This window comes from Dendrobates tinctorius, unplaced genomic scaffold, assembly GCF_039654945.1.
Source record: "Dendrobates tinctorius isolate UK_male_01 unplaced genomic scaffold, ASM3965494v1 ptg000086l, whole genome shotgun sequence".
In the NCBI taxonomy this organism is placed as follows: Eukaryota; Metazoa; Chordata; class Amphibia; order Anura; family Dendrobatidae; genus Dendrobates; species Dendrobates tinctorius.
Genome location: NW_027361754.1, coordinates 41392148 through 41417326, shown reverse-complemented (window position 1 = coordinate 41417326; position 25179 = coordinate 41392148).

The window sequence follows — 25179 nt, the reverse complement described above, 5'->3', positions numbered from 1 at the left end:
CTCCATGTCAGATTCATCTTGGACTGGGGAATTCTGGATTTGACTGGATAACCCAGGCATGGTATGTGAAAAGACCTCCATAGAGTAATCTGGAGTGTGGGCTGCTGCATCCTTAACTTTTGGTGGGGGTGAAGGATACAAGGAAATGTGTTTTTCCTGACCAGAAACCTGCACTTACGACTCCGTGCTTTCAGGTTTCAAACGTTCAGAAGAGGAGGCAATAGAGCTGGTGGCTGTTTCGGCAATGTACGCCAAAACCTGTTCCTGATGCTCCGGCTTTAAAAACAGTTTTCCTACTCCAAGAAAAGGGAACCTTACAGGCCTTCTTGGGCCAGATGATGACGCAGGCTCAACACCTCCTGCTTTAGCTGCTATTGTGCTTTTGCCAGAACCAGCCGATGCACCACCACCATCAGTACCAGCTGCGCCCCCCTGCCCACGTCCATGGCGTCTTCCACCATACTTCCTCAAGTTTGGGAAAATGTACCAAAAATACCAGCAGAGAGATGGTACTGTATGAGTAGTGTCCAGCTGTGTAAGGTATATTAAAAAAAGTAAATCTACGTATATATTTTGTTAGTCACAGACGCTCTCCCAGTATGTATTTGACCATAATCCAACAAGCAGATATACAGAACTGTATCAGAAGTGTACAGCTGTATGCGTTTTTTGTGTAACTAACAATCTCCGTATATGTATTTATGGAGTGTCACACACACACGCTGACTATGTATAGATGTGACTGTAATGCAAACGGCAGATATACAATACTGTTTGAGAATCGGACAGCTCTTTGCGGTGTCTGTATGGAAAATTGTCAGTCTCCGTCTATTTTTATATGGAGTGACACACGCTGTCTCTGTCTAGTTTTGACCGTGATCAAACAGCAGATATACGAAACTATTTGAAAAGCGGACAGCTCTATAAGGTGTAGGTCTGGAAAAATGGAAAATCTCCTCGGCTTGTTTTTTCAGAGTCACACCCAGATAGCTTCTATTTGTCCGTGATACCAGCCGGTACATGGTAGTGTGTGAGGAGAGTACACCGCTATACGGTGTCAGTATGGAAAATTCTCAATCTCTGTCTATTTTTATATGGAGTGACGGAGTGACACACACTGTCTGTCTAGTTTTGACCATAATCAAATAGCAGATATACAAAACTGTTTGAAAAGCGGACAGCTCTATAAGGTGTAGGTCTGGAAAAATGGAAAATCTCCTCGGCTTGTTTTTTCAGAGTCACACCCAGATAGCTTCTATTTGTCCGTGATACCAGACGGTGCACAGTAGTGTGTGAGGAGCATACACCGCTATACGGTGTGTGAAAAAATGAACGCTCGGTAACTCACCAGAACAAAATAATAAAAGTTGGAGTGCTTTGAAAAAAGCAGTTTGAACAGCAGTGTGCACACAGCAATGCAGCTATCAGGTAGCCTTAAAAGGCAGCCTAATCACCACCAGCGCTGCTGCACACAACAAAAATCCTCCCCTTTCACTGCACACTAACTGTACAGTGAATAGCGCTATCAACAGAAGCAATTTTTTTTCTTCTTCCCTGCCTAACGCTCTCCCTATTCAGAATCAGCAGCAGCACCTCTCCCTATTCTAAGATCGGCAGAAGTAAGATGGTGGTCGGCAGTCACAGCCTTATATACCCACTGTGACGCCACACAAAGTCAGCCAATCACTTCAATGCCCTTCTCTAAGATGGTGGTGGCCGCTGCCCATGTCATCGCTTTGCCCACAGTGTGCGTTCTCCATCATTGGCTGAGAAAAGGCACTGGAAGCATTATTTGAAACATAACTTTGGCACTCGGCTTGGCGACCTTATTGCCGACCTCACGCTATGGTCGGGTTTCGATCGGCGAAACCCGACTTTAGCTAAAGTCAGCTATTTTTGAATTTGACTGACCCGTTTCGCTCAACTCTACTGGGTTAACATCGCGTTAAGCGCCATCCGTTTAACACATCCGTTACTAAGCGGCACTAACGTTATGTAACGGATGCATTAACGCAACTATTGCCAGAAATTATAGTGACGCATCCTAACGCATGTCAAATTCGGCATGTGTTAGCAATGTTCCGTTAGTTTGTGACGCACCCTCGAATGCGGTCTACCGCGTTTTCAGGTACATTATGTCTAACGCACAGCGAACAGATGTGTTCGCTGTGCATAGATCTCCATTACTAAAGCATGCCGAAGCAAGGTTACCTTGCGTTAGCGCATGCGTTAATGTGATTGATGAAAACAGTTGCTTTTGGCCATCAGCATTAGCGCATCCGTTTAACGGATCCGTTAAATGCATGGCACTAACGCAATGTGAACCTAGCCTTAAGTGGTTGGATGGAAAAAAGAAAAGAAGCTCCAGTTGGCAACAAGGAAGTCAAGCTGCAGACCACCAAGGGATAACCCAAACCCAAAACTGCCCACGACGATGGAAGCTCATGATTTGAGCCATTTCATACTGGCCAGACAAGAGGCTTGCAGATTGAGACAGTCTCCCAAGAAATGTATTGGGAGCTAGAAGAAGGGTGACCGACAGGCAGGAAAGATTCCTTTCTAATACATGTAACTTAACTTGCTGTATATTATGTAATAAGACACATAATTAGCATATAATTAGCACACTATTATCTCCACAGGGTAATTAGCTATGATTCATATTGTGCTGACTTTGATTAGCACCTAATCTCTCTGTATTATCAGGTACATTAAGGTGTCGATGAAGGTGGAATATCCATTGGCATACATGTAGCTGAAGATTAACCCTTCTTTAGCTGCTAGGTTTTTCCTTATCACAGATGTTATAGAATGTGACTATATTATTAAATTTAAGGGTAGCATATGATTTGTTGTACACGGTGACAGTTTCGTCGTAAATGTATTTTTAGTAGCAGCATGGTGGTATTATTCAGATACTATTTGGCGGTAACATGTCATCAAGATTATTTGACATATAACTTTAAGACCGGAATTCTTACAGATATAAAGCCCAATTCATCAAAGCTTTTAATCCAGAATTTTTGTAAAAAAGCTTTGAAAAGTCGCACATTTTTGGCACAACTCAAGGCTCTAAAAAAAAATCTGCAGAGTCGGGGTGGGACAGGGGCGAGGCAACTCCCAACTGTCAAATTCATGATGTTACACCAATACTCCATGACTGGAGCAAGCTTTGTGGTGAGGAGCACATCATGTTAGGATTGACAGAATGCACCAAATAAGAAATTATAATAAGGTGTGTTCGCAACCCGGGGTCCACCGTGCAACGATGGAGAAACCGCATCTAGCACAATGTCGGAGCAAGGCTGCAAGAAAACATTTAAAGCACACTGAGTTAAATGTCACTCAGTGTGCACAGAGCGCAAAGTAACAAGCTCTGTTACACCACAGAGCGGTACTATGAAGCAAAGCAAAAGGACTATACCCTGTTAGACTGCACAGGCGTATAGAAAATGCTAATTGGGGTCCCTATAACTTAACCCCTCAGGAAAGACTAAGCTGGTGGTTGAAAACCACAGAAAGAGGAAAAAATCCTCCACAAAGATCAGGAAAAAACCAGACAGGCCTAAATGCATCTGCACTAAAACAGGGTGCAGCGGACCCAAGTAAAATGGCAGCTGCACAGGTGCAATAATACCAAATGAGACAGCCAGTCTACAATCAGGGATTGGCCGTGTGGTACACCAGTGCAGAAGAAATAATCCGTATGTGGCAGGATTTTTTCCTCTTTATGTGGTTTTCATGTTAGAGTAGGACTGGCAAGTGGAAGGAACTTTGACGCAGTTTGCCAGCTTCTGTATCAAGGCCTTAATATCAACCAATACCTTACATAAATTTATGTTTTATGCACTTTATATAATTTTGCAGGGTGCAGTTGGGCCCAAATGGTTCTGTAAAACTGTGGCCTCTGTTCACACAGGATGCAATATAGTTGGCACTGGGCACTGGTTACTAAGAGGTTGTGAACCAGAAGCCCTGCATTCCCTGTGTGAACACTGTTTTAGTGCAGATGCATTTAGGCCTGTCTGGTGTTTTCCTGATCTTTGTGGAGGATTTCCTCTCTGTGGCTTTCATGTTAGAGTAGGACTGGCAAGTGTAAGGAACTTCTAAGCTGGTGGTTGACCCTGCTCTGACACATGGTGTGCTTTAGCACGAGCGCCTGAGGATGCCTGATGCAGATGTTAAATTCAAGCGAGAGCTCCCACCCTACACTGCCTGTCTAGAAAAACACTTGCAGTGCTATTAGTGGCACATGTGGTAAGGTACTAGTGCACAGGCATGCGTCATTGAGAGCTTTTTATACCTTGTAAGGTGACATTAAGCCTGGTTAATAATGGAGAGGTGTCAATAAGACATCTATCCATTATTAATTCACTAGTCTGAAAAAGTTAAAAAATCCACACACACATTAAGAATAAAGAGTTTTAATGAAATAAATAAACACACATTTTTTCCATCTTTAATTAACTCGCAATCCTATCGAAGTCCCTGTTTTCTCCTGTAAAAAATGAAAAATAGAAAAGCAACAATATCCCATCCCTAAGTAATGTCAGCAGTAGTCACTGAGGCTGCGTAGACTCCCCGCCTGACCCGCAGTGAACTGACAGCATGGGAAAATGTTCAGAAACTTTCCCACGCTAATGAGTTCATGTCCGGTCAGGCGGGGAGGCTGCGCAGGCAGCTTTTCATTCATTCCTCCGTGGTTTACAGCCGTGCCGGTCGCGTTAGCACCACTCCCGGTTGTAAATTACTTAACCCCTTGAGATGGATTTCAGCATGGGACATGACTATATGGCGGACAGGTATGGGATAGTGTTGCTTTTTTATTTTGGATTTTTTACAGGAGAGCGATGGCTTCAATTGGATTGGAAGTTAAATAAAGATGGAAAAAGTGTGTTTGATTTATTTCATGAAAACTCTTTATTCTTAATGTGTGTGTTTTTTAACCCTTTCAGACTAGTGGATTAATAATAGATAGGTGTCTTAATGTCTCTTTACAATAGCAAGGTGGCATTAACCCCTTATTACCCCATATGCCACCTGCTGCAGGGCAATAGGATGAGAGAGGGTAAGTGTCGGAATTGGCACATCTTACAGATGTGCCTTTTCTGGGGTGGCTGGGGGCAGAGTCTTTTTAGCAAGAGTGGCCCAAAAACAATGGACCCTCTATTAATTTCTGCCCTGAGTCACTGGCTTGCCCTCTCTGACAAAGAAAATTGCGTGGGAGCCCACGCAAATTTTCTGTGAACTAATCCATTAATTTAGCCCTTACAGCTCCAAAATTTTACACACACACACACACACACACACACACACACTACTAACATTATTAGTGAGGGACATTTATAAATCTAACAGATATGCAATGGTTTACTGTTTGTAAATCATGTCTCATATCCTGTCGGGTTCTGTAATGATTTTACAGGTGCAGACCATAGAATTTTCACCTATTCTGCTATCTATATCTCTATGACATATAAATATGTATATATATATATATATATATATATATGTGTGCGTGTGTCAATGAGATATACATATATACTGTGTATGTATATATACACTCACTGGCCACTTTATTAGGTACACCTGTCCAACTGTGTGTTAAGACTTAATTTCTAATCAGCCAATCACATGGCGGCAACTCAGTGCATTTAGGCATGTAGACATGGTCAAGACAATCTCCTGCAGTTCAAACCGAGCATCAGTATGGGGAAGAAAGGTGATTTGAGTGCCTTTGAACGTGGCATGATTGTTGGTGCCAGAAGGGCTGGTCTGAGTATTTCAGAAACTGCTGATCTACTGGGATTTTCACGCACAACCATCTCTAGGGTTTACAGAGAATGGGCCGAAAAAGAAAAAAAATCCAGTGAGCGGCAGTTCTGTGGCCGGAAATGCCTTGTTGATGCCAGAGGTCAGAGGAGAATGGGCATACTGGTTCGAGCTGATAGAAAGGCAACAGTGACTCAAATTGCCACCCGTTACAACCAAGGTAGGCAGAAGAGCATCTCTGAACGCACAGTGCGTCGAACTTTGAGGCAGATGGGCTACAGCAGCAGAAGACCACACTGGGTACCACTCCTCTCAGCAAAGAACAGGCATCTGATGGCTACTTTCAGCAGGATAATGCGCCATGTCATAAAGCTCGAATCATCTCAGATTGGTTTCTTGAACATGACAATGAGTTCACTGTACTCAAATGGCCTCCTCAGTCACCAGATCTCAATCCAATAGAGCATCTTTGGGATGTGGTGGAACGGGAGATTCGCATCAGGGATGTGCAGCCGACAAATCTGCGCCAACTGTGTGATGCCATCATGTCAATATGGTCCAAAATCTCTGAGGAATGCTTCCAGCACCTTGTTGAATCTCTGCCACGAAGAATTGAGGCAGTTCTGAAGGCAAAAGGGGGTCCAACCCGTTACTAGCATGGTGTACCTAATAAAGTGGCCAGTGAGTGTATATATATATATATATATATATATATATATATATATTATATAAAGCTCAATGTGGGTATCTATGTATGTATGTATGTATGTCCGGGATTGGCATCTGCACTGTCGCAGCTACAGCCACAAAATTTGGCACAGTCACACGTCTGGACCCCGAGAGCGTCATAGGCTATGTTATGAGGCAAAATTTTAAGCCCGCGCGTTCCAATTCCCCAAACAATTTTGCCCCTATCTACATAATGGGGAAAAAGTGCATGTATTGGCATCTGCACCGCCGTAGCTACAGCCACAAAATTTTGCACAGTCACAGGTCTGGACCCCGAGAGCGTCATAGGCTATGTTAACTTATGAGGCAAAATTTTAACCCCACGCGTTCCAATTCACCAAACAATTTTGCCCCTATCTACGTAATGGGGAAAAAGTGTATGTATGTATTGGCATCTGCTCCGTCATAGCTACAGCCACTAAATTTTGCATAGTCACATGACTGGACCCCGAGAGCGTCATAGGCTATGTTGTGAGATGAGATTTTAACCCCGCGTGTTCCAATTCACCAAACAATTTTGCCCCTATCTAAATAATGGGGAAAAAGTGAAAGGAAAAGTGTTGGAGGCAAATTGACAGCTGCCAGATGTGAACAAGGGGGACTTAAAGAATGAGAGCGATGGCGCCAAACAGTATATACCATACAGTTGCTAAGGTGGGCCCCTGACATGGGATACTCACCACACACAGGGATATGAACACACACACAATATGCGCCACACACTACCACGTGCTTCAACATATATACCACCCTCAGCACACATTTCACCACACATACACCAACCTTGCCACGTAAAAGTCAAAACACAAAAGTCGCCACTCAAAACTCGCCACGCTGTCCCAGAGCTGTTTAAAAGATGAAAAATGAGCTGTGATTGGTTGCTATCAGCAACAGTTTTCTTTGTAGACAGTTGTGTAACTGAGGCCTATTATTCTTATTATTTCTATGGTGTTATCGTCCTTCTGTAAAGCTGGGAATAACACAATTTATTACCGTGCCATCACAGACCACCCTCTGACACAGACTGCAGGGGGAGCCAAGTATCACACAGGATAGGATTAGATACACAGCTCAGTAGTCAGTATCACACAGGAGAGGATTAGAAACATAGCTCAGCAGTCAGTATCACACAGGATAGGATTAGATACACGGCTCAGCAGGCAGTATCACACAGGAGAGGATAAGATACACAGCTCAGCAGTCAGTATCACACAGGATAGGATTAGATACACAGCTCAGCAGTCAGTATCACACAGGATAGGAATAGATACACGGCTCAGCAGAAAGTATCACACTGGGCCCTAAATTATGCTGCAAAATTTGTTGGTAGTCTTCTGACTTCATAATGCCATGCACACGGTCAAGCAGTCCAGTGCCAGAGGCAGCAAAGCAACCCCAAAACATCAGGGAACCTCCACCATGTTTGACTGTAGGGACCGTGTACTTTTCTTTGAATGCCTCTTTTTTCTCCTGTAAACTCTATGTTGATTCTTTTGCCCTAAAAGCTCTACTTTTGTCTCATCTGACCAAAGAACATTCTTCCAAAATGTTTTAGGCTTTTTCAGGTAAGTTTTGGCAAACTCCAGCCTGGCTTTTTTATGTCTCGGGGTAAGAAGTGGAGTCTTCCTGGGTCTCCTACCATACAGTCCCTTTTCATTCAGATGCCGACGGATAGTAAGGGTTGACACTGTTGTACCCTCGGACTGCAGGGCAGCTTGAACTTGTTTGGATGTTAGTGGAGGTTCTTTATCCAACATCCACACAATCTTGCGCTGAAATCTCTTGTCAATTTTTCTTTTCCGGCCACATCTAGGGAGGTTAGCCACAGTGCCATGGGCTTTAAACTTCTTGATGACACTGCGCACGGTAGACACAGGAACATTCAGGTCTTTGGAGATGGACTTGTAGCCTTGAGATTGCTCATGCTACCTCACAATTTGGTTTCTCAAGTCCTCAGACAGTTCTTTGGTCTTCTTTCTTTTCTCCATGCTCAATGTGGTACACACAAGGACACAGGACAGAGGTTGAGTCAACTTTAATCCATGTCAACTGGCTGCAAGTGTGATTTAGTTATAGCCAACACCTGTTAGGTTCCACAGGTAAGTTACAGGTGCTGTTAATTACACAAATTAGAGAAGCATCACATGATTTTTCGCACAGTGCCAATACTTTTGTCCACCCTCTTTTTTATGTTTGGTGTGGAATTATATCCAATTTGGCTTTAGGACAATTTTTTTTTGTGTTTTTTCATTTAAGACAAATTAAATGAAGATAATAATACCAAAGAATTTGTGTTTGCAATCATTTTCAGGAAGAAACTGAGTATTATCTGACAGAATTGCAGGGGTGTCAATACTTTTGGCCATGACTGTATATATGTATATACACCTATACTATGTGTCAGTGTGATTTTACAGTATAGCGCACTGCATTGTCGGCTTTTCTAAAGGACACCTGTGCATATTTCTCGCAAGTCACACGCATGGTCCATGTGTAATCCATTTTTTTCTCACACCCATAGACTTACATTGGCGAGTCTCGGCCGAGATATCTGAACAATCGCAGCATGCTGCGATTTCTCTCGCACGTTTAAAACGTGCGAGAAAAAAGCGGATAATGCAAGCTGCCCCATAGATTAACATTGAGACGAGTGCTACGCGATTTTTATCGCCTAGCTCTCATCCGTATTCTACGATAGTGTGACTCTGGCTTAAGCCAGTGACTGGAGTAAGATTTGTGGCGAGGAGCACGGTGGCACACATCACTCATTAGCAGCTCTAGATTCATAAAGAGGTGTACACAGAACAGATATCCAGGAAAAAATATTCTGCTTAGATCTAAGTCTATCAAGTGGTCTTTGTTTCATATTTGTTTTTGAAAGGAGGACATCTGTTGTGGGAATTGTGCCCCCAATATGTCACTAAGTCTGGGTATTCGCAAGTATTGCTTTACGACAGTCATTCATTTACAGAAATGCTTCAATATGATGATGATTTTCTTAACGCTGATGATTTTTCGGCACGCTACCAAAGGCTTTTTATCAGTTTAGTAAAGTTCTCTATTTATCGAGCTATGTCGCACATATCACCAGCAGATGGCAGTCCGGCATAAGAGGATACAGGAAAATCAGATTGTAAGCAAGATCAAATGTAATAAGGATAAATGCTATCCTGGGGGATTTCACTTTAGAAGAGCAGGGACAGAAAATCCTGTCTAAAAAAAAGCAAAACAAATCCAGTTTGGGAATATCTAGAGACAAGAAGCATGGAGTTATTTGACTTGCATATTATTTGCTTGTGTGACTCAAAAAAGAAGAAGACTCAACAATGATGGTACAGTTAACTCCATTCACTGACAGATCGGCCAGATGTGCCTTGATTTTGCAAAACGACAATACCTTTTTTTTTTTCTTTTTTAAGCCCCCTAGGAAAATTAGACAATTGCTGTGCAGTATTTTCTAAGTATAAATCTGTCTGACAAACAAAAAGTCAACTGCTCTACGTAAATACACTCATTTTCTATGTTTTTGTGCTCAACATAATTATATTTATTCCTGTTGCTTAATGCGTATAAATTCAGCAGGTAGAATAATGCCCTGTCCGGTACCTTCTGCAGATGCACTCCTTTCTGTATTCAATACATAGCAGTGCCATATTTTAAGTGTCGTACAATATGGTTCCCAAATAATATAGCAATATATGAACAAATAACATTTCCAACACTTGCCTTCTAAAAATGAGCAAATTAATTCGGTGCAAATCAAATTTGTGTTAAAATATTTAGGAATTCCCAGCTCATGGCAAATTTGAACAGTTGGCGATTTCACCATAAAATGAAGCAGACATTTTACTCATTGCAGAAGATTTCATTGGCCATAGAAGGATTACATGACTCCAGGCATAGCCAGGTGGGCTTCCATACAATGCATTGCAGATATCACTTTAGCCAGTGTAAAAGCTATGGCAGGAAATGCAGCAGCTATGTTGTACTGAATCTGGATAGTGAGCAAGACTACCACTGCTTTGCTAAATAACCTGAGGGTAAAGCTGCTATACTGACCAAGCATGTCTCCAGACCTAAACACTATTGAGCATCTGTTAGGCATCCTCAAATGGAAGATGGAGGAGTGCAAGGTCTCTAACATCCACCAACTCTGTTATGTCATCATGGAGGAGTGGAAGAGGATTTCAGTGGAAACCTGTGAAGCTCTAGTGAACTGCATGCCCAAGAGATTTAAGGCAGTGCTGGAAAATAATCATGGCCACAAATAATAGTCACACTTTTGGCACAGTTTGGTGATTTTCCCTTAGAGGTGTACTCACTTTGTTGCTGGCGGGTTTAGACATTAATGGCTGTGTATTGAGTTTTTTAGAGAGCACAACAAATTTATAAATTTACAGTGTTATTGTCATGATCACGTGTGTCTGGGCGCAGATGTTAATGCAAGGCGGACCCATAACACACGTGACCCTGGATACACCGCCTCCAGTGGGGCGCATTTAAATAATAAAACGTGCAGGTGGATACGCCGCCTCCACCTGGCGAATTTAGGTATTACACGTTATACATACAATAATCAAATAATAAAGGGGGAACCTGGGAAACTTTAACAATGGTGGGCCCTGCGATAGGGAATGGGGACATGGAGACCTCCTAAGCTCCCCATGAGCCAGTGTCCCTGCACTCCTGACATTCCCTAAACAGGCTCCACACCTGTCGCCGCACGCGTACCTTAACGCCCTTGCTCACCCTGACCCTAAACCCTCACTAGGGAATGGGTCGGTGCGGAGACTAATCCCACCACTGCACTAATAACACACATGAGGAAAGAGACAATACAGGGGAAACACCACTTAGCTTTGCTCTGTTGTGTGCGCTCCTAGCAACAGAGCCCTCCACCTGAGTGCATCTTCTCCTCCACCTGGATCCATCACCATAACAGGATCCTTCACCTTAGTGCAGCCTTGGAGCAGAGTCCGACACCAGTTGCAGCTGCTTAGTACCAGAGTCCCAAGGAAGTGTTCAGCTTCTGCCACGAAGTCAAGCATGCTTGAGTCCAGCTCAGCGGCCAAGTCCCACATGGTGAGTGCCACTCTCCATAGTAGCCACTCCACCAGACCATGCAGACACTTCCCGCTGACTCCATCACTGCGACCCCACCATGCCATGCGAGCCCTTCGTCCAGACATCATAGCTGCAACACGTCCCCCCTGGCTAAGCTGCGCAGGACTCCTCACCAGCTCCATCCTTCCTCCAGGCTCTCCAACTCAAAGTGAAAGCAATATCACAGGCAGTGAGTGAACACCCTGAGCACACCTTTATAGGGTGTCACACCTGATCCATAATTAAGTGAACATTAACCTAAACCTAAGGTGCGATACCATTCCCCACCACCGGGCAACTTAGAATGAACGACACCACGTGATGATTCTAATGGCCACCGGGGGCAATCACGACACACTTTGGAACCAAAGGAAAAAAAGTTCACTTAATGAATTTAATACCGCCAGATCCAACACTGGATCATGACAGTTATACAACTGTACACTGACTACTTTACATTGCATCAAAGTGCCATATCTTCATTGCTGTCCCATGAAAAGGTGTAATAAAATATTTACAAAAATGCGAGGGGTGTCAGTACTGTACTTATTTTTGTGATATACTGTATACATATAAAAACATGCAACTTGCCACAAGAAAGTTTGAAGGAGCAATACATGCTTGAGATAAAGTTGATTACCCACAATTTTGGAAAGGTGCCAAAAATATTGCCCTGCCCATTTGTGAAATCATGTCTAATTTGCCTTTTTTCTGTTGTTCCAATACACGCAAAGGAATTAAACATGTGTATAACAAAACATGAATAATATCAATAATTTTCTGGGAGAAATACTTTTTCTACTAGAAAAATTTCAAGGGTACTGTGCTGACACGTCTGGCCATGACTTTATGTATATATATAACAATGTATTGTTTAGTGTTCCCTTAAATTTTTTGAGCAGTATATATATATATATATATATTCAATTTTGTGATGGAATGAGTGGTGATATAAGTGCAGTATACCTTGTCATAGTCTCAGATGCAAGCATAAGAAAACAGCAGAACCGCACCAGGGCGTTAGCTTCAAGCACTGCTAAAGATGTGAAACCCCTTAGTAACTGAAATATCACAGCCTGAATTCAGACAATGGATGATGCTTCAGCTAAAGAAAAATTCATATACATCCGAGATCGATGAGAAAGAAGAAAAACAGCGGCACTCGCCGGTTTGAAAACAAATATTCAGTCCTTTATTACACCCTTCACTGTGAGTTCAAGCGACATGTGGATGTGCAGGTGAGGAATACTGGGGGAGGAAAAAGTAGACAACGTCCGATTTGCAACTGAACACTTCAACGGGTCCAGGTTCTTCATGGTCTCTTTGATATGAATAGTAGAATTTGAACCAGTGACCATATTGTATTGTTCTGTAGTATTGTTGACCACATCCCCTCTTCTTGTATGCATGATTTATGTCCCATCTCGTATCCAATTACAATTTGCTTTTACCTTCGGCTTTCCAATCTTTACAAATATTTTACAAATTTGTTACATCCATTAAGATGTAGCATTCACTAATGTATTGTCTGAAGCCAAGATGTCCCTCTAAGGCCTGTTTCACACTTCAGTTTTCTGTGTCAGTTAAAATCCGCCAAAAAGGCGGAAAAGTGGATCCGTTCCTAACTGATGTGAACGGATGCCACCGGATCCGTTTTTTGACGGATCCGCCGAATGAAGAGTTTTAAAGGAACCGCTGGCCGGGAAGAGGAGAGAGAGAGAATTTTTTTTTCCACCGCCAGAAAGGATTTCAGGGTTAAATTCCCCTGACTTCCTTTCTCCGGGCATGCGCACTGTAAAATGCGGATCCTACAGCAAAAAAAACGTTGCAGGGTCCGTCCAGGCATGCCGGCGGACGCATTTTGGTGGATCCGCAAAAAAACGGATCCAACGGATGGCCATCCGTCAAGATCCGCCGGTAATGCAACTCAATGGGGAAAAAAATGGATCCGCCAAAAAAAATGGCGGATCCGTTTTTTTCAAAAACTGGCGGATTTTGACTGATGGTCAAAAACGGAAGTGTGAAAGAGGCCTAACCAGGTGTCTCATGCTTTCATTTGACCATGCTCCTTGTATTTATTTCCTGCCATTGTGGCCTCCTCTGAACACATAGTTACCACTTCTTTTTTCCTCCTGTAGTATAGAACTTGAGATCTTGACTCCTGTCTAGTTCTCTCCCTATTTCTTTTTGTCTCGAGAGGGATCTTGTTTTACGTACTGGGCAGCAGATTATTGTGTCCAGTGAGTAGGAAAACAGCAGAGCAATGTATCAGCAACAGATGTGTTTCATACCCGTAATTAGAGGCTCTGTCTGTGAGAAGGTAGAAGAATTATGTGACCTGCATCACTGATATAGTAGATTGTCGTATATCTTCATAACTATGGCATAATTTAATATAGATACTCTTTATTTTTGTGCATATCTCCACTAACTAGAGGCAGATAACGTGTTTTTCTTCCCGTAATACATTCTATTTTAACTAGTTTGTGAGAGTCAAATTAATTCACCATACAAAGTTTTGCTCATGGTCATAATCAATAATTGTATTATGGCTCCATAAATCCACCGTAATGAAGGGCGTGAGCAGCTTATCATCATTGTTCCAGCGGTTCCTGTTTTTAAAATATAATTTCTAGAACTGAAATGTTGAACATATATACATCCCCTGTAGCTGCAAACATTGTGTTAATGCCTCATCGCCTAAGGATAATATGCTCATGGAATATCTTGTATAGAAAGCTGTAATTAGTCTTCCAATCTTTGTACTTCATGCAATGCTGTTTCTGGTACAATTGCTTTATTTTCATTGGAAAATTTAATTGTTCTTTTCTATTTTTCTTTCTGGGTTCTCCTTCAAATCATAAATATAGTACACAGCTATTTCAGGCTATTGGGCGCTATTATATTGCAAGCAATTACAGTAGTGATTGATGCACCAACATGCAAAAAGATATTGACTAAGGCTAGTTTCACACTAGCGTTTATGAGCGCAGCGATGGCCTGCGCACGGCCGCCGCTAAGCCCCGCCCCCTGCCGCGCCCTGTGGGTAGCTCCGCCCACCGGCGCATGACGCTGCATGCGCCCTGCGTCCCCTATCTTTATCACAGGGGGTGCAGGCCATGCGCAGTATGCGTTTGGCGGCGCATGCGTCCTTTTGACGGTGCGCCGACCTGCGCCAAATGCAACCTGCTGCAGTTTGGTTGCGTCGGTGCACTGTCAAAAAGGCGCATGCGCCGCCAAACGCATACTGCGCACGGCCTGCTCCCCCTGTGATAAAGATAGGGGACGCAGGGCGCATGCAGCATCATGCGTCGGTGGGCGGAGCTACCGGCGGGGGCGCGGCAGGGGGCGGGGCTTAGTGGCGGCCGTGCGCAGGCCGTCGCTGCGCTCATAAACGCTAGTGTGAAACTAGCCTTATAGTATCCTTTAGGGTGGGCAAAAAATGCAACATGGCTTCATCAGGTTTTATACACAATTGATAATTAAAAAAAGTAATTGAAATATACGATAAGGTGTATTCTGTACTGTGAGGAATACTGTTTTCTTAATACACATCTTGGCTGCTGCAGGTTTTTTATTAGATGGAAACAGGAACAGGATATTTTTTGTCTCTTATAAAGTTTGGCAGCAATTATTCTTATGTTCTGCATCAGAAGCCCTCTGTCATGCGCAGTGTGGGAAGACTAAGTGGAACATGAGGGAAGTGGGGAGTGGAGAGCCTTAGGCATCTCTAACATCACCCTGTCTTCCCCAAACGTCCCAATATAGGTTCTGCACTTATCGCCAAGCAGGAACCGAATCGCTGCCTGACCCTTAGCGATAGGCCTTGGTTAGGGAGAGATGTTATGAATGAGTCACCGAAGGAGGAAAAAACAAAAATACAAGCTAAGTCCAGAAAACCGGAGAGGTTGGTAGCTATCGGATTGCAGACCCCTGATCCTATTCACCACAGCAAATAGTAGCCGTGGGGGGTTCCTACGGTGCCCTAGACCCCTTGTTCACAGCCGGAGAACTAAATAAGCCTAAAGAAAGAAAGGGGAAATCTAAACTGCCCCAGAGCAGACCCCAAAGCAATAGACAGCCCCCAACATGTATTGTCGGTGAAAAACAGATGAAAACACAAACACAGACAGAAAGACAGGTTGAGCAAACGATGGGGCCCAACTAACTAAATAGGAAAGGACAGAAAAGATGCTGGCTGCAATCCGCAAAAACCCTACCAAAAATGTCCCAACCGTCTGATAGGGAAAAAGGCCCTGAAGTCGCTAGACTTCAAAATCACTATATCAGCACTCAGGTATATTCTGAAAATAGAGCAAAGAGATATACTGATCAGAGACAAAAATGGAGCTCAGCCCGTCCCAACAAAGGCAGGCTGAACACAAAATATGAAGCAAACAGACTAAATCTCATGGAAAAATAAGAGAGCAAAAACTTAGCTTTCAGTAGACAGGACTAACTGGTTGCAAGAGCTCAGAGCAGAAAGGATCACCAGCACCCCTGTAGGGCGTCGGCTGCCTTATATCCACTCAGTGATTCCGGGTGTCCATTCAGGCTCCACCTGTTCAGATGACAGGTTCTTCTCAACCCAATCAATTTCACTACCTCTCTTCACCAGCAGAGGGAGTTCATCAGACATCAACGGTGAAGGGGAAAATGAACTCACAACAGAGAGGACTGGGTGTGACTAGTCAGTCCCCACTACCACTAAAGACAGAGAGGGAAGATGAACAAGGGAGACAGTTATCTTGAGCAGACTCAGAGAGGTAACACCAGACATCCTCTAACAGGACCAGAGAGGAAGATAGCCAACTGCTGAAACACCAAACCTTCACAAAGGAGAAATGCGAATATCACCTGCGACTCTCTGCAGCATACTTGGGATTTAAAAACACCCAGGTCCAGGTGTGTCAACTAGAGCCAGAGGGAGGTTGCCACTGGGTCTAAGAGTCAGAAGGATTAAGGAGGTGTCTGTAATGCCAAACGCAGACACCTTCTGCAGCTATATGCCGAGCGACTGTCTGCAGCATCTGACAACAGCACTGTATTTTACTTGGTGTTCAGACATATAAAAAGTATTAAATGTTGAGTCTCAGAGCAGACAAACCATTTGTGCAACCTGTGCAGTCACACAGGGGCTCAAGAAGTAAGGGGGCCCACTTATACATCTGAAGCTACAAACAACTTCTGTTGAAGGCACATAAAGGGGTCAGGGGCTGACACAGACAGAAGTGGGCCTCTGTATCAAAACAATATGTGGGCCCTTTGCAGTCCAATAGCTCATCTTAGTTTCCTATAGTAACATAGTTTTTAAGGTTGAAGGTAGAATTAAGTTCATCGAGTTCAACCTGTAGCCTAATATGTTGATCCAGAGGAAGGCATAACCCCATTGGGTAGACAAATGCATAATTCCACCTGCTTTGGATGTAGAACTGGGCTTCTTACTTCTTGGGCCCCTGAGAGGATGCACAGGTTGCATCTGTTGTGGATTTTTGATTGATATAGATATATATCTCTGTGTGTGCTGTGGCCTGTCTTAATTAGACAGAGTCTTATTGAGCGCTCAAAGGAAAAGATGAAGCTACACTTGGTTAACAACAACTCATTCCAGCAGAACTCTGCCAGTTTATTCACATTCATGGTTTTTTATCAGTTCGTACAAAGGAGTGGTTACTCATTAACATAAAGGCTGAACTTCTTATCTAATTGGTCAGTTTAAATACATGAACATATATGGGCGTCCGACCTAAGGTGACTTAAGAATCAGATGATATACTGCCCCTTGTATTCCAATGTCAGCCGGCAAGTGAAATCTATATGAAATACATATACATATATATTTCCATAACACATCAATGATATGTCTGAATTTGAGAGTGGCGCAATATGAACTATTGAACCATTCTTACACAGAGGCCCTCTTCTATCTGTATCTACCTCTCGATAAGAGTCTTGGTGGTGAGACCCCTTGGAATTCTAACTTGAAGGGGCAAAAAGTCAGCCAAGCTGGGACATGTGCTCATAGACTTTCTCTTTAGCCTATGAGATTTCTCGGAGAAATGCATCTTCTGGCTAAGTGCTTTTGTCCAGTTGTTTTAGTGTTGTTTAGTCTTAGTTTTGGTTTGTGTAGGTCAAACTGGCATTGATCAAAACTTCAATGTTGTGCAAGTATACTTCTATTTCTTATCTGCTGACGAATTTCTCTTTAAAGTAGAGGGAATAAGTATTCACAGAATTATCATTGAAAAATGTAAATTGCTGTCGATTGTCTTGGTATAATGGCTAAAGGTGACTTTGAATTGTGAGTAAAGTTATGTGCAATTACTTATATATGATACTAGCACACAAATTAGTTAGAAATCACTACTATATTTTTTCAGTAGCTACAAGTGAAAAAGCCTGCTGTATCCCACATTTTAGCTTATTAGATAGGTGTTTGCATATCAGTCAGATAGTGCAGCTAGATAGTGTCCAGTGTGGCTGTAAAATTTACCTTCCAGAATTTTTTTGGGGGGGTCACTACTGAGGTCCACAGACAAAGCCAGCAGGTCACATGTCCTACAAGTGTGTTGTGCACTGCTTCTATTGTGCTCCATGCACAAGTATAGCATTCTGTATAACATTTTTTCAATAGCTAAAAAAAAGCTGAAAAAGCCTGCTGTATCCCACCTTGTCACTTATTGCTGTGGTGATATGAAATTGTCTTCAGACCTAAGGCACGTTAAAAAAGTATCATTTTTTCTGTTGCTAAATGTGAAACAGCCTGCCGTATCCAATATTGTCATGTAGTGGCGGTGATATGAACCTGTCTGCAGACCTAACAAACATTAAAAAAAATTTAGAATGTTTTCTTTTGCTGAATGAGATACATCCCAACGTATCCCACATTGTCATGTTGTGACGGTGGTATGAACCTGTCTGCAGACCTAATGCGCATTACAAACAAAATTCTAATTTTTTCTGTTGATAAATGTGACACAACACGCTATATCCAACTTTTTCATTTAGTGGCATCGAAATTGTTCTGTGTGCAGAGCTATTGCACATTAAAGTTATTTTATTTTATTTTTTTACAAACGTGACACAGCAGGTGAGATCTGAGCTTGAAATTGCTTTGAGACTATCTTCTAGGTTATGTGCTTCTTTGGCATCCAATTTCTCACAGACATCTTTTATACCTAGCTTGAGACACGCATCTATTACACCTATCTCCTGACGAGCATCAACGGCTCTCTGGTAATTGGTGTTGGGTAGATGAGTAATAGCTGTAGGCTGGAAACTGGATCTTTTACTTCCCATAGTGGCCCTGTTATTGATCCTGTTGTGCGTCACCATTCCCGCCCAAAAAATTCTTCTGTTACTAACGTCTTACAGTAGAGGAAATATCTCTTTTAAACTATTTTGAGGATCCACTCAATCTTATACAGGCCCAGGGACAGGCCCCAAAAATTCTTTTGTTACCAACATCATACAGTAGGGGACATGTCACTATTAAATTGTTTGGGGTATCCACTCAATCTTATACAGGCCTTATCGACAGGTCCAAAACAATTCTTCTGATACTAAAGTCATACAGCAGGGGAGATGTCAGTTGTAAATTGTTTGGAGCTTCTTTGTTATACAGGCCTCATCCACACAAATTTTTTTTCTGTGACTAACTTGATTCAGCACGCCATATTTCACCTTCTCATTTAGTGCCACTGAAATTCTGCTGTTCAGAGGTGGTGCAGAGTAAAAAAATCAAATTTTTAGTTGCTAAAACTGTGATCATAGCACACTTTGTGAGTAACATGACTGGGAAAAACCAAAGTCGTGGTGGAAGGAGGATTAGACTCAGTGTTCGAGGTCTAAATGAGGTGGGTGGTGAAATTGATGCCACTCTATTGGTGTCTGCCACTAATTTTTGGAAATGTGTACACTCTTGGTTGGGTGTCCATTTGCTGGGTTAGCTGTAGTGGAAGATGTGTTGGTCCCTATTTTACTATTTCTACTCTCTTGAAATTGATACCACTTTGTTGGTGTCTCCAACTAATTTTTGGAAATGTGTGCACTCGTGGTTGGGTGTGCATCTGCTGGGTTAGCTATAGTGGAAGAGATTTCACTCCTCATTATACTATTTTTACTCTTGTGAAATTGATGCCACTTTGGTGGTGTCTGCCACTAATTGTTTGAAATGTGAGCACTCCTGGTTGGGTGTCCAACTGTCCATCTGCTGAATTGGGTGTAGTGGAAGATCTGCCGGTCCTTATTATACTATTTCTACTATAGTGAATTTGATGCCACTTTGTTGGTATCTGCCACTAATTTTTGGAAATGTGAACATTCCTTTTTGGGTGTCCATCTGCTAAATTGGGTGTAGTGGACAATGTGTTGGTCCCTATTATACTATTATTTTTTCTGTGGTGAAATTGATGCCACTTTGTTGTTGTCTGCCTCTAATTTTTGATAAATGTGGACAATCTTGGTTGGGTGTCCATCCGCTAGATTGGCTTTAGTGGAAGATTTGTCAGTCCCTATTATACTATTTCTACTGTGGTGTAATTGATGTCACTTTGTTGGTGTCTGCCCATACATTTTTGGAAATGTTTAGACTACTGTTGAGTCTCCTTCATGTGTGTTGCCTGTAGCAATAGGCCTCGGAGACCGACAGTCCTCCACACCCATTGAGTCAACTACCCATGTCACTATTCTTACATTTGTCTGACAATAGTAATCAACTAAACTAATATTTTTGCCATCTGAGTGTGGTTAAGCATCACTTTCAATTTGTTTTTATCACTTATATAGCACCAATAATTCAGCATTCATTTACAGACATTTTACAGACATTACTGCCACTGTCACTATTGGGACTTACAATCAAAATTTTAATATCTGTATGTCTTTAGAGTGTGGGTAGAAAATTAAGTACTGGGAGGAAACCCTTGCATGCATGGTTACAATATACAAACTCTTTGCAGATGCTGTCCTTTGCGGGTTTGGAACACAGGACTCCCACGCTGCAAAGCTGCTAATGTTTTTGCATTGACGACTCAACGTTTCTGTGGTTGGAAGCCTATCACTGTGATGCAAACTGTGTGTTTCACTGCCGTCTTGTGGAAAACCACTTTCAAGTTTGCCTTCAAGCATATTTTGATACTTTAGAATGGCCTTGTCCCTTTTTTAGGTGAGGAGGCAACTGGCAAAATGTACTTTTGTATCATGGATAGAACACACTTGCACCCAGAAGTCAGCACTATTTTGAATCATAACTATACAAGTAACAATCTGTTACGGGCTGGCGGAACACACCAAATATTAAAGATGGCATAAGATATGAGGTGCGTTCGCAGCCTGGGGCCCACCATGCAGAGGTGACAAACTGCAGCTAAGCAATGAGGAGAGAGGTGCGTAGGAGGAAGCCGGACACCGGTGGGTAACCACTGACCCGGTGCTTGCAGGGACTAACTTCATTACCCCACGGAGTTCGCACCAGCTGGTGAATAAATGAGACCTGTTAAGATCACAGATCACAGCAATGTGAACCACCGCTCTGAACGGGTGCAAAGTCTACCCTGGCGGACGCCACTAACCAGCCTAACAACTGAGCTGGAAAGCGCACATACGGCGCATGGCACTACTCTGGCGGACGCTGCGGTAGCAGTGGTTCAAGAGGCCTGTACTGGCCAATGCTCCAGGGTGATAGAGACTGTTGAGCAGTTACACTGCGGTGCTAAGCAGTGTCAGAGCAACGGTGCTGACTCTGATTCCTAAACCCTAACTCATGCGTAATATCCAAGGAGGGGAATCTTAATGAGTCAATCACCAGTCTCATACATCCGTCATCACACATGCACTCAACCCTCTAGCCTCACAGTCTATCATAGCGCATGGCGGGGCGGCCATGCGAACCTTTTATAGCAACGTCCTTTCGGGACCCTCCTGAAGATCCAATGTGAGCAGGAGAAGGACCTGAGCATGTGACCCCCAATCCCCAATGGGAGATCGTCCCACGAGCATGCTCAGTGAACTGAAGAAAGGACTTAGACTCTGGTGTCTTTTGCTGCTGGCCATCCTGCATTGCCATAACTGGACTAGAGGTGGCAGCAGCAACTGAGCCCAGAGTGCTGGTGTGAGCAGAATGCCAGGATCGAGGAGTCTGCTGAGCAGGCTCCACTGCAGCTGAAGAGGAATGGGAGGCCGTCGATTGCAAGCCTCGGGATTCCCACTGTGCAGCGCCCGGAACCCGATGCCTAACACAATTATGTTGCAGATAGTGCTGCAAGAAGGTGCACATGGGTTGGTCTCTTTCATGAGGTCCAACTCCACAGTGTGTTGATGGCGAGATAACACTCAAGCTTTCTTCCTCCATCCCCTTGTGGCAACCATGGACAACAAAGAAGAAATCATTATCCTCTTCATCTCCTAACTGGTGCGCATCCATCACCTCTTCCTTTCGTGTCCTTTTCATGGTCCTTCTCCATTTGTTCCTCCTACATTTGTTCCTCCTATGGCAACCGCCTGAGAGACAACAGACATGAACTTAGTGATATTGTTAACCCTAAAGGCATCCTTCTCTGCTTCCTCATCTTCTCCCAGGACAACCACCACCTCCTCACCCAGAATATTTAAAGTGTGTTCCAGCATTTAGATGACAGTAAGGCTGGTTTCACATTTGTGTTTTTGCGCATACGTGCGCATGCATTTTTTCCCCTATATTTAACATGGGTGCGCATACGTGCGCATTGGCATGCATGCCTGCAGCATTGCTTACGTACCAATATATTTCATGCAGACTAGCGATGCTGCAGTTTAACTCATATGTGTATTTACCTGCCCAGGTGTGAGAACATCATGAATTCACAGGTATACATGGGAAGTTTTTTATTTTATTGGAGTGTAAAAAACGTAGTGCACTCGGTACTGGTATCAAAACAGGTTTTTTATTAACATACACACACAAAAACATTTTTACACCATTTCATCTTGCCAGTGCACCCGTCCTACATCAGAGATAAAGTAGGCCGCAAATTGGTCCCTCATTTGGCCAACTTCAACGGATGACCAGAGAGGGTGCTGAGTGAATTCAGGCAATGGGTTAGGAGCAGCATCATCGAGTTCAAAGGTCGGGTGCTCTGTAGCCATCACAAAATTATTTAGAACCACACACGCCTTCACCACCTCATTCACTGTTTCAAGTTTAAGATTAATGGCTGTGCCGAGAATTCGCCATCTGGAGACAAGAATCCCAAAAGCACACTCTACAGTTCTTCTGCCCCTGGTCACCCTGTAATTAAAGATTTTTTTGGTGTGGTCCAAGTCACGGCTGGAGTAGGGTTTCAGTAGGTTTGCGCACATTTGAAAAGCCTCATCCCCAACTATTACAAAGGGCAGTAGCGGAGCTTCAGTGTGGGGAAGAGGCCGTGGCATAGGGAAATTAAATTGGTTGCCATACAACCTCCAGCCCATGTCTGAGTTTTTAAAAGCCTGGGAGTCATTACCACGGCCAAATGCTCCAATGTCCACTGCTACAAACATACATCCGGCATCCGCAATGGCCATGAGTACTATTGAAAAGTACTTTTTGTAATTATAGTACTCAGATCCAGTTCTTTTGGGTTTGATGATCCGTATGTGTTTACCATCAACAGCTCCCAAACAGTTGGGGAAATTGCAGACTGTCCAGAATTTGTCAGCAATTTCCATCCACTTTTCAGCGGTGGGTAGGGACATAAATTCGGGACAAAGAACATTCCAGAGAGCCCGGCAGGTGGACGCAACAATTCCAGGCAAGGTAGAGATTCCAATACAGTACTGGAAGTGTAGTGAAGATAGGGTCTCTCCAGTCGCCAGGAATCTGCGAAACAGAGAAAGAAGTAAAATTAATATTTCTGTATTTTTTTTGGTTGAGGACAAACAATGTGCAAAAAACGCAAACGCACTAAAAACGCATACAAACGCTGCGTTTTTTTCCTGCATGCGCATAAAAATGCTTGAAAAAAACGCAGCATTTGTATGTGTTTTTTTCATGCGTTTGTGTGCGCAAAAAACGCACCACAAAAAAACGCAGGTGTGAAAGTAGCCTAATAGTGATGCTGATGATGGCATCATCACCGCTAACCATCTTAGCAGCCATTTCGAAAACAGGTACTGAAGAAGGGTGCAGAGGTCCTTCATCTGTGTCCGCTACGCAAGTGTGAATTGCACCACGTCCGAATTGCGATGTGTCAGGCTATGCAAAATGCCATACTGCACCAGGTCTTGGTGCTACTGTCACTGCCACTGCAAAATGTGCGGAGTTGAATTTCATGGTGTGGTCACTTATGTATCGGTTAACCGGTAGTCCAAAATATCTCTATACCAACTTAAGTGGAATGCTGAAAGTGGATACACAACACTGTATTTTCTACAGTAGCACATTCATGCTGGGACAGTGGTGTAGGAATCGGGATGAGGATGCGGGCCATGGAAGGCACGTGTTTAAGGTTGGCCTGGCATATGGTCGCCACTATGTTTGCACTGTTATCGCACATGACCTTCTCTGTCTCCAGGTTGAGTGTAGGCAGCCAATTCTCAACATCGGCATGGATAGCTGTCTACAACTGTTGATCTGTATGACTGCGATCTCAAATCTCAGGTGGAGGATTCTCTCTGCAGTGTTGTAATGTCTGTTTCATTAAGGCAGAGGTTGAAGGCACCGGTGGAGGCCGTAAAGGAGATGGAGGAGGCAGAAGCACTGGGGGAAGTATTAGATATGGAGGTTTGCTCCGCTAGCCCTTGGGATTTCCAAGACTTGGTGTCTAGTGACACCTTGCTGTCTAGTGCTTTAAGTCTCCATCCCCTGGCGTGTAGTTAGTTTAGTTCTCCAACTCAAGCTGTTTAGTAGTTTAGTTCTCCAACCAATGTTGTCTAGTAGTTTAGTTCTCCATGTTCTGGTGTGTATTTGTTTAGCTGTGCAATCATAGCTGTTTAATAGTTTAGTTCTCCAACCCCTGTTATCTAGTAGTTTAGTTTCCTTCTTATGGTGTGTAGTGTTTTTTTCCATCCCTATGTGCCCTGCAAGTCTTGGGGATTGCAAAACTTGTGAAGCAGCCCCTTCCCATACAGCCACCAGAGTCACCTAGTGCCTAGTCTTTTAGCTGTAATTCCCCTGTCCATACTTGCTCGTCCAGGTGTCATTGCTGAAATGCACCCTGGCAGACATAGAATTTTTCAGGGAACAGGTGATGTTGTCTGTGACTTGTTGCTGAAGCGCAGGCACATCTTTCTTACAGAAGTAATAGTGACTGGAGAATTAGTATTGGGGGGACTGCAACGGCCATCAGCTTTCGGAAACAATTTGTATCCATAAGGCGTAAAGGCTGGATTTACGTGGTCATCAGACTGGAGTGGCCTTGCAATAATCACAGAGATCACCAGCCATGAGTCATACAGAACATACAGGACCCGTAGAAGTACCATAGGCACAAAATGGCGGTCGTCCTGACTAGAGTTGAGCGAAACAGGTCGGTCAATTTCAAAAGTCGCCGACTTTCGCAAAAGTCGGTTTTCATGAAATGAAACCTGACCATAGCGTGAGGTCGGCCACGAGGTCGG